Source organism: Jaculus jaculus, chromosome 19 (assembly GCF_020740685.1).
Source record: "Jaculus jaculus isolate mJacJac1 chromosome 19, mJacJac1.mat.Y.cur, whole genome shotgun sequence".
Classification (NCBI taxonomy): domain Eukaryota; kingdom Metazoa; phylum Chordata; class Mammalia; order Rodentia; family Dipodidae; genus Jaculus; species Jaculus jaculus.
The window spans coordinates 41,494,429-41,504,896 of record NC_059120.1 but is presented as its reverse complement, the minus strand read 5'-3'; the positions used below and the strand labels follow the sequence as shown (position 1 = coordinate 41,504,896).

The following is a 10,468-nucleotide window of genomic DNA, read 5'->3' as shown; positions in this document are numbered from 1 at the left end:
ACTCTCCCTAAATGCTTAGCAGCAAGCACGGAGAACTGAGCTGTGCACAGAGACTCTCCTGAGCGCAACCTGCACCCAACCTTTGAGTCAGAGATCCATTGTTCAGGGGACAAGCAAAGACCCCCTGCTCAGGAGAATAAGTTCAGCACCGCAGTAAGCATCACGTTTGTGGCCCATGCCAAGCATCAGCCATCCTCACAAAACAACAGCCTGTGTCAAACTTTCTTAAGGAAGAACAGGCCAGCAGGATGAGCGGACGTGCAGAGAGGAGAGGTGCTGTGCGCACACAGTCCTGCTTGCTCCCATGCCCTGAGGCCCAGCCCCCTTTCTACTGGAGTATTTTCTGTCTAGGAATCAGGCCCCTTGCCCCAAAATTGCTCAGCCGTCATCACTGAATGCAATTGGTATTTGGCTCTCAGCGTCACCTACAGAGGTGACATGCTGGACAGATAGCCGGGAGGAGCATGTGGACCTATGAAGCCGGCTGAATGGGCTGTCATTGTTACTTTCAGCACAATACTGACAGAAATACAATGCAGTTATAACAATAGTGTACATCTGGTGTTTTCTAGGCAAGGCTTTTATTTTTTTAAAAAAATATATTTATTTTGAGAGAGAAAGAGAGAGGCCTGTATAAACATGGGTTGAACCATGTACCACATAATCAAACTAGGCTCCTTAGGCTTCACAGGCAAATGTCTTAACTGCTAAGCCATCTCTCCGGCCCTCCAGCCATAGCTTTTCAATGGAGCATTTGAGACATGCCTGTGCCTGGAGCCTTGCTGGATCCCAAGTTGGTCCAAGTCTAACCAGACTCAGGCTCACCTGTCCCACACCTGCGGCTTCTCTCCCAGCACTCCTTGGACATGAGGAGCATCCCTCTCCTACCACATTTCCACTGTTCCAGCATCTTCTAATGGTAGCTACGCCCACGGTGCTTGGAAAAGCCTGCCACATGGCCTCTCATACATGTTACTATTGCAACTGCTTTGTCTCTGCTCGAGGAGGAGTCTCTGAGAGCAGTTGATAGCAGGCTGCATAAAAGTCTTTCTTATCAAAAAGCCATCTGAATCTTGGTTGATTACTGTAAAAATTCTCATCTTTCCCCAGTCACCCAATAGCACCAACTAAGTTCATGAGAGTAAAAGACCTTTCTGGGTTGTGTGGGTCACGCGGCCGGGATGTTATGGCTACTGTACAGCTGAAGGGAAGCTTCCTGGAGAAGTCCGACATCCGCAGGTCTATGGGACAAGCCTGGCCTGAGGGGCTGGGTATGGACAGAATGGGCCCGGCGACAGGGCGGTAGGCAGCACAGCGTTTGTCCTCTGTTCAGGGAGCTCTGGCTGGACCACGCGCAGCTCTTACGTTGACAAGGCGAAACGACAGAGGAGCCCATGCGTAGTGACAGCGGAAAGCTGAGGGGAAGGCGGGAGGGGAGCAGCGGGCCTACTCCACTGGACGTGCAGTAATGCGGTTAAGGACAAGCCTGGCATGTGGCTCTGCAAACATGGCTAGGTTGTGCTTTCAGATTCTTCCCCCTTTGTTCTCTTTTAGAATCTCAGTTCTTGCTTTCTTTTCATGTGCAGTATATATGGGACGGTGTGTGTATGTGTGTGTGTGTCATGTACACACCTGTGTGCAGACGTGCACCGATGTGTAAGCAGAGGCCAGAGGCGTGAGTTGAGTGTCTTTCCTCCACTGCTCATCCATATATCTCCTTGAGACTTAGCTCCTCTCTGAACACAGAGCTGTAGTTTTTAATTATTTATTATTATTATTATTATTATTATTATTATTATTATTATTATTATTTTAGGTAGGGTTTCACTCTAGCAGGCTGACCTGGAATTCCCTATATAGTTTCAGGGTGACCTCAAACTCAGGGTGATCCTCCTACCTCTGCCTCCTGAGTGCTGGGATTAAAGGCGTGCGTCACCATGCCCCGAAGAGCTGTAGTTTTTGTGAGCCCCAGCGATTCTCCAGTCTCTGTTCCCTACAGGACTGAAGTTTCAGATGTGTGTTGGGGCGTTGAGTCTCAGTAGAACTCTGCACCATCTAGAAAACCACTTGACCACTTGTAGGGCCAGAGAGATGGCTCAGTGGTTAAGGCACTTGCCTACAGAAAATCATTTGTGGGACCAGGGTGCAAAAATAAAATGTCCTCAATGAAAAAAATGGCAAGTGAGCAGTGGTTCAGAAGATTTGCCCCCCTAACAAGAGGGCCCTGGTGACTTTCAGTTATACTGGAGAAACATGACCCCTGCAGGGAGGCGAGCGTGTAGGAGGGGCAGCCTTAGCACGAACTGAACAGTGCCGGAGCCCTGGAAAAAGCCTTGCTTGTCCCACTTTTTTTTTTTTTTTGACTTGGAAACTCACTGAGCCAGTGCAACTGGGCAGAGTTCTGTCACAGGTTGTAACTGAGGGTACTACACAACATCCTGAGAGGCTGGCCAGAAGGAAGACTCACTCAGTCTTTTGCAACTTCTCAGAAAAGCCTAGAGAGAAATCTCAGCTGTCACTTCCCAATAACAGCAAGGCGCGGCGCTAGCAGGTGCTTAGGGAAGGGATCTCCAGAACCCAGCTGGTCCAAAGCCGCCAGCACCATCAGGAGTCAAAGCCGGAAGGCAGAGGCTGCCACCCAGGGCTCTCACTGGCTCTCCTGCTGCCTGCCCGCTGGTCACAATCACTCCACTCACTTCCTCCTGGCACTATCACCATTCCTCCAAAGCCCAAGAGTTTCACAGACCTTAATGCTTGCCACCCAACAGCAGACTCTTAGAAGGAACCAGCGCATGGAGTCACCTCTGAAGGTGACAGTTCTTGACCCCTTCCCACCACCCCCCATCCTCTACGTTCTTTCAAGCCAGAAAGAGGCTCCCTACCAGAGCTGATCTGCAGCCACTTCCCCCAGACTCTTCTGAGGCCTAGCCACCTAAGCCCCGCCAGCTGTGGCCAGGACGTGTTAGCCACAGGCTTTGAGTCTGAGTACATGCAGGCTCACTCAGGGCAGGAGGGAGGGAGACAGGTAGGCCAAGTGTGGAAAGCCAGGCCCAGCTTCCATCCTCCTGAGTTACAGAAACTCCTGCCCTGAGAAAGGGAACTTTCACTGGAGTCCACACCCCACCCACCAGACCCACATCCACACCAAGTGAGTCAGGCGTCCACACCCAGAGAATCCAGAGGAGGGTGTAGCCAGCACTATGGTCCTTCCAGATTCTAGGCACTCCGTAAGTAAGGCCTTCTTTCATCCGCCTTCAAGTTGTTTCAAAGGCATTTGCTGAGGAACTGTGCTCATCAGCGGCCACCAGATGGCAGCACATTTCCACCACCAAACAGAACAGAGGTTGTCACTAAGCAAACAAGAGGTTTGTGAAGCCTTGCTCAGCAGGCCACCTCTGGTACCCCGACAGTGCGAGAAGTGAGGGCTAGCAAGGGGATAAGGGTAGGCAAACATCTTACATCAATCCAATCCCACAGAATGTTCCAGAGTAGTACCAAATCCAGTCCTCTCCACTCACAGAGGTTGAGAAGCAGTGTCTCCTTTCAAACTCATGAACGTTCCAATGAAAATGGGAAAAAGTCGTCACGATTATTGGTACGATATAGAGCTGTTGGTCTAAAATTCTTAACTAAATCTCTTGAGTTAATAAGCCAGAAATTTGCTGGGGGAAAAATAGTATTTTGTGTTTTGCTTTATAGTGTGCAAGCCTCTTTATACTCGACCTCACTGTATGAATACCACAACCTTACAAAGTAGGTTCACTTCGTCTCACCTCACAGGAGGAAGCCAGGGCAGAAGGCAAGGGATCTGCTCAGGACCATTCTGCTAAGGAGAAGCTCCAGGAACTAGCCCTGGTCTCCCGGTTTTACAAGGAGGACAGGGAAGACCCAGGCCTCACTGAGATGGTTAGATATGGGTGTCCTTGGTCCTTCCTTTAGCATATCCCAAGCCCCCAAATACCTTCCCCTTCCCATTGGCGTGGGGCTCTCCAGTCATTCTGCTGGCCTTTCCCAGAGAGCGTCCTGTCTTTCAGAGCCCAGGGTTTGACTGGATGCCGCGTACCCCTTCATAGCCCAGCCTCTTCCTCGTCCCAGAATGAGGCTGCTAACCAGCCGCACTGTGCTCAGGACGTGCGTCCTCCCCTCCTGCTCCATGGGAAATCTTCCACAGTTTTGGTCTAAGCACTATCACTGGTGGACTGTGAACTGGCCCATGCCAGGCGCCTTTGCCGGGTGTTTTGCACACATCACTTACAGTTCTACACCAAGCCTGCTAGCGGGCGTATAGTTCAATGCATTCCACAGAGGAGGAAACTAAAAGGCTTGATGAGCATTGGGTAACTTTCAGCTAGAGCCAGGCTCTGAACCCAGACTCACACAGCTTCAAACCCAGGCTCTTTCCAGTGAATTACAGAAACACATGGTTCTACGCCGATTAGGCTCAACCCAAACTGCCACTAGGGGCAGAAACTCCTCTGTGTTGGTTTGGGGAGGTGGCCCAGTGCATAAAGCACTTGGGCAAGTGTGAGTACCCGAGTTTAGATCCCTAGGACCCACATTTAAAAAGAAGCCGGGCATGGTGGCGCATGCCTTTAATCCCAGCACTTGGGAGGCAGAGGTGGGAGAGTTGCTATGGGTTCGAGGACAACAGCCTAGAAGCACATAGTGAATTCCAGGTCAGTGTGGGGTAGAGTGAGACCCTACCTTGAAAAAACGAAGGAGGAGGAGGAAGAGGAGGCGGAGAAGCCGGGTGCTGTAGCTCCAGCACTGTAATCCAGCGACCCTGCACCGAGAAGGGAGGCGGAGAGAGGAGACTGTCACGGGCCGACTGGCCTAGTGAACTCAGTGGGAAATGAGAGCCCCGGCCTCAGACAAGGTGGAAGGCAAGGACTGACGTCCGAAGTTATCTTCTAAGCTCTACATGTGTGCCATGGCACACACATGCGCGCACTCACACACATGAAAAACACACACACACACACACACAGCTAAAAAGAAGAGGAACTCTTCAGTGTCTTAGTGGGTATGACTGTCTCCATAGGCTGGGCCAGCTAGGGACAGCATTGTATTTTGCCTCACTTTCTGCTGTCTGACACCTGCCAATGCTCGGCTGAGCTCGTCCTGCAAGGTGTGTGTGTGTGTGGGGGGGCAGTCAGCCAGCCCTTCCTCTACCCTCCCTGACCCACGATCAGACAACATCGTGAAACCACATTACTTTATTCCCTGCTGAAATGCTTTGCCAGATAACCCTGCTCCCTCTGCTTTTCGTTAAAGTGTCCTCAGTATTTCATGATAGTTCAAGACACTATCTGTTGCTACATCCCTTCGATTAGGCTTCATAGGACAGATTTCCCTGAGGAATTTAGTGCTTGAAAAGAGGTTCCTTTTATTTATTTATTTTTCTTCCAACGTAAGGTTTCACTCTAGCCCAGGCTGACCTGGAATTCACTATGTAGTCTCAGAGTGGCTTTGAACTCACGGCGATCCTCCTACCTCTGCCTCCCAAGTGATGGGATTAAAGGCGTGTGCCACCACGCCTGGCTAGAGGTTGATTTTCTTAATAAACTAGCCTGCTGTGTCCAACCAGTTAGTAGAAAAGCTTCAGTTTCATATAACTCACTTTTTCATCGGCATCCTGGAGGTGGGCTTCTGTCTTAGGAATCGCGCTGTGTCCTTAGGCTTTCTCCCAGAAAATCTGTGTACATCATCTCAACTATTGACTCTTGGCGTTCTAGCTTCATTGTTCCCTGTTCTTCTCTCATGCGCAGCTTCGCCTGCTTTTTGGAAGTACACCTCACGCGTCTCCAACACGTCTGCCGATTCGCTACTCCAGTCTGTCACACGGGGATTGGTGTCGCTCCCCCCCCCCCCCCCGCAAATCATTTAGAGGTAAGGATTTTTTTTCCTCTCACATGTGGTCTACTAGATGATCAGTCTGAGCAAAAAAAAAAAAAAGGGCGGATTGAAAATACTTCTCATTGTAAATCTTTGGGGAAAAACTCTCAATATAGCACTTGGAGTGTCAATGTTTTAGCATTATCTAGGATGATAGCACTTGAAGCACAAATGCTGTGACTCCCCAGCACCTTTTTTTTTCTGAGGTAGGGTCTTACTCTAGCCCAGGTGGACCTGGCCTTCACTATATAGTCTCAAGGTGGCTTTGAATTCATAGTGATCCCCCTACCTCTGCCTCCCAGTGCCCCACCCTGATCAAATTCATTCTTTCTAAAAAATATTTTTTGGGGGCTGGAGAGTTTTGGCTTAGTGGTTAAGGTGTTTGCCTGCAAAGCCAAAGGATCCTGGTTCAACTCTCTAGGATCCATGTAAGCCAGATGCACAAGGGGGAATATGTGTCTGGAGTTCATTTGCAGTGGCTGGAGGTGCTGGTGGGGCCATTCTCTCTCTCTCTCTCTCTCCCTCTCTCTCTGCCTCTTTCTCTTTCTCAAGTACATACATAAATAAAATATATTTTTAAAAACTAACCTTTAAAAATAAAATATGTATTTTTTTTTTATTTATGAGAGAGAGAATGGTCATGTCACAGCCTCTAGTCACTGTAAATGATATGCAGTAGCTTGTGCATCTGTCTTATGTGGAACCTAGAGGATTGAACCTGAGTCCTTAGGTTTTGCAGGCAAGTGCCTTTACTGCTAAGACATCTCTCCAGCCCCTGAATTAATTCTTAATTATGTACACCTGACTCACTCCCTTGAAGGGTCAAAGTCACTGCCAGGCACAGTCAATGTCTTCTTTTCCTCTGAGTGAGTATACACCGTATTTTGGAGCTATTAATTAACATGGCTTCTCCAGTGAGCTAGTAAACTTAGGAAATCATGCCTTATTCAGCTTTGTTTTGCCTCCCAGCATCCCCTTATCCTAAAAGCACAAGAAGCCTAAAATAGTACCTGGCATACGGGAGACCTGACATAAGATGTAGCTTAAGGTACTTGCTGCACTTTCCTCAGGTCTGTCTTCTCCCTGCCTGCAAGAAAGCTGTCCTTATTGCATCTCTGTGTTTAATGAGGAATTGGGAGGGATAAAAGAAGACCTCTTTCAAACACAATTAGTTTTTTTTTTTTTCACATCTTTTTCATTCAATCACAAACCAGAAACCGGTTACATAACAATCTGTGCTTCCCGCATCTACTCTTTCTCCCTTTTGCTCTCCCTCCCTCCGTCTTTTCTTCTCCCCTGCGATCTCTCGGCTGGGTTTCAAGTATCCTAGGCTGGCCACGAACTCATTATATAGCCAAGGGTGACTTTGAACTTCCAAACCTCCTACCTCCATCTCCCCAGTACTAGGATTACAAGTATGCAGCGTCACCCCTGGTTTCTGTGGTACTGGGAATTGCACTTAAGGCTCTTAAGGCATTTGCTAGGCAAGCACTCTACCAGTTGAGCCGCACCCCCAACACCTGTACTCCATCTCACTGTCTCATCTTCGACCTCAAATGCCTCCTTGCGCATGCCGTCACACACATTCGCCACCACGTTTCGCTGTTCGCCTCTTCCGGTACACACCTCCCTCCCTTCTTTCTGCTCTTGCTCTCCCTCCCGCACCTGCCCGGTCCCTTTCCTTGTCTTCTTCTTACTTCAGGACGCAAAGCTCCCTGTGGCCTTAGCTGGCAGCTTAGCCTGATCACTGAGCTTGCCCAGATCTGTGTTCACAATGGGTTTTTAGGACACAGTGGATTTGAAGTGGGGTGTAGAATGAGAGGAAACTGATGCCCAGAGTGGCTAGTTCAAGGTCAGAACTGGAACCCACAGCCAGGTCCCTCGCTGGCCTCATTCTCACTCTGGTCTCTATCTTTCTGAACCCCCAGCTCAACATCACAGGGCCCCCAACCAAGCACAGTTGGTGCTTCCTTCTGACCAGTCTACCTGACCACCAAGGCTTAAGTGCCAATCACTCACACCACAGCACGCAGGCAGCATCTTTCCAGACCTATGGCACCCAAAGCACGGTGATACACTTGCAGCCACCTATGGATCCTGCACAGTGTGCCCGTGGGTACCTCTGACTCTGGGTATCAGGCCCATCCCAGTCTACTTGCATGGCCTGAAGACAAGCCGCAGAGACAAAATGACCATCAAGACCCAGCCCTGTGATTCAGAAGGCGAACATGCCACATCTCTCTGGTTTTGAGCCTGGTTTCTAAGTGGATAACCTTGGCCACATTGCCTAACCTCTCCGTGTCTTCACTTCCTCTTTGGTAAAGGAGAGAGGTAGGTAGTTCTGTTAGGACCGAGTGAAGTAACAAAGACCAGGCAGCTGGAGCAAGACACTGTCTCCCCTACCAGGGCCTCGGCCGGTTACTTGGACTATGTGTCCACCTTTTACTGTCTGGGCCTCTCTGGCACCCAGCCAGGGGCTCCTCATGAGATGTTTGGTAAATGCCGAACAGAAAAATCCTTCCACGCCTACCATCCTTCCCAGAACCCTGAGCTACTGGCTCTCCCTGCGTGCTCAGAGAATGCACTGGCTAGATCTGGGTATCTTCAGGGTCCATCTCTAGTTTCTCGCTGGTGGAACTCTGTGTCCCAAATCCCCTAGCAGTGCCCCTGGCTGCAGACATTGGATGTGTCCAAAGACAGAAGAAAAAAAAAAAAAAAAAAAAAACCGAGGCCTTCCTCTCTCTACTACTTGCCAGGAAGTGAGTGGCCTGTCAGCCTGGCAAGGCAGGTTTCCTGAGCTCCTCAGCTGCCCCAACCTCCCTCGTGAGCCTGGGGGGAAAATCAACCTTGGGGTCTGACCCCAGGCTGTTTCCAGGCTTGGTGGTAGGCCCCCAGGGGCCACTTGCAGCCTTCCTTGGGCCAGATCTCAAAAGCTTGACTATTCAGAGCCATAATCATAGTTTCTGTTTCCCACTTGTCACTCATTCTGAAGAGGCGTGGCACATCACTCAGCACTCGTCATTGCTATAAAAGGCCACCTCCTGGGCAGGGTGTGAAGGCGGGTGAGCAGTGGCAGTCACCTGCCAAAACAGCTGCCTGACAAAACGTAGAGCACACGCGGCTTATGATTTCTTTTTCTTTTTTTCTTTTTTTGAGGTACAGTCTTGCTCTAGCCTAGGCTGACCTGGAATTCACTATGTAGTCTCAGGGTGGCCTCCAACTCACGGCTCTACCTCTGCCTCTGCCTCCTGAGGGCTGGGATAAAAGGCATGCGTCACCACACCTGGCTGTGACTCATAATTTCATTTGCATCATAATCACTCGAATTCGCTCTTGACCCAAAATACCAGACACCCTCTAATCTTGCACTAACCCCAGAATTAGTCTTGATTGTTGAAGAAGTGAAGAAACGGAATTTCCTCCAACTAGAGACTTTAGCCTCAGAGTCTGGCTCTCCAGTCACTCCCGGGCCTGGGCCTCCAAGATTGAACATTTTCCTGACCTTGTCCCTCCAAGATGACTCAACTGACTTCACTGGGCCTTCCCAGAGGGGAGGCAGGCAGACAGTGCATGCTCAGTAAGCATGACTTCAGCAGGGACAGAAGAAGCCAAGGTCACTGCAGATGGTCCAGCCTCTGCTCCCTCCCGGCCTCGACCTCACCCTCGCCCAGCGCCCATGACTGGGACGTTTTGTGTCATCCTGAAGTTGGCACTCTCATCTCCTGAAAACAATGCTGGCTGTTGTTTCTGAGCAAATGGAACAAATGACCAGCGTGAACTCCATGCGCTCTGCAAACTGGAAACATCTGCAGGGAGGCAAGGGCAGCCGCTGGCCGGGAGGGGCCACAGGGAAGCCACGGGGCGGACATCTCGGGGCGAGGCCGCTCCAGAAACCTCCAGCGAGGCAGCAGGTTTGGGTGGAGGGCCTATGAGGATCACCTCACATCCCTCTCCCACTCCTTTCACTGAGGGGACATCAACTTCTCACTGGGTCTTACCAAATCAAAGGGGCTAGGCACCCTTCTTAGAAATATCCCTTGCGATGCTAAAATCTGAGTGGTGGATCTGAAGCAGCTCTTAGAAAACAGAAAGTCCAACCCCCCTGTTTCACACACAGCAAGGACCCAAAGAGGAAGTAGATTTAGTAAGAAAGAAGCAAGTCTGAACTAGTATTAAACAGTCAAGCCCCACCCCACAAAGGTGCACGCGTGCACAGGCTTTTGGTGTCGGCACACAACACACACGCACACATACATCAACACACACTCTACCACATGCTCTCTCTTAAAGTTGTAGGGCAAGGCAAGCCTCCCCTTAAAGTCAGAAGCCCATGGGACACCCCTGTGCAGTAACTCCTGGCTCTTGCTGGGCCTGGCATAATGCTAGCCCATCATTCTCTCACTAACCCTGGAATGCTATCCTTGGTGCAAAGACTGTGATGGTGGCAATCATCTTCATCATATCTGGATGGTTTGTTCGTAGGGTCTTGCTGTAGCCCAGGCAGATCAGGAACTTCCTCTGTAGCCCTAGGCTAGTCTCAAACTCCTGACAACCCTCCCACCTCAGCTGAAAT

At 50.1% G+C, this 10,468-nt stretch overlaps 1 protein-coding gene across 1 annotated transcript in view; it reads right to left on the bottom strand.

The window, feature by feature from the left end:
• The window catches only part of Tmigd3 (transmembrane and immunoglobulin domain containing 3), a 32,816-nt gene extending 27,147 nt beyond the window's left edge, over positions 1-5,669 (bottom strand). Inside the window, exon 1 of the mRNA XM_045138679.1 lies at positions 5,621-5,669. The gene's annotated coding sequence lies outside the window, so the exon portion shown is untranslated. The remainder of the gene's footprint in view (positions 1-5,620) is intronic.
• Positions 5,670-10,468: the final 4,799 nt, after the last annotated feature.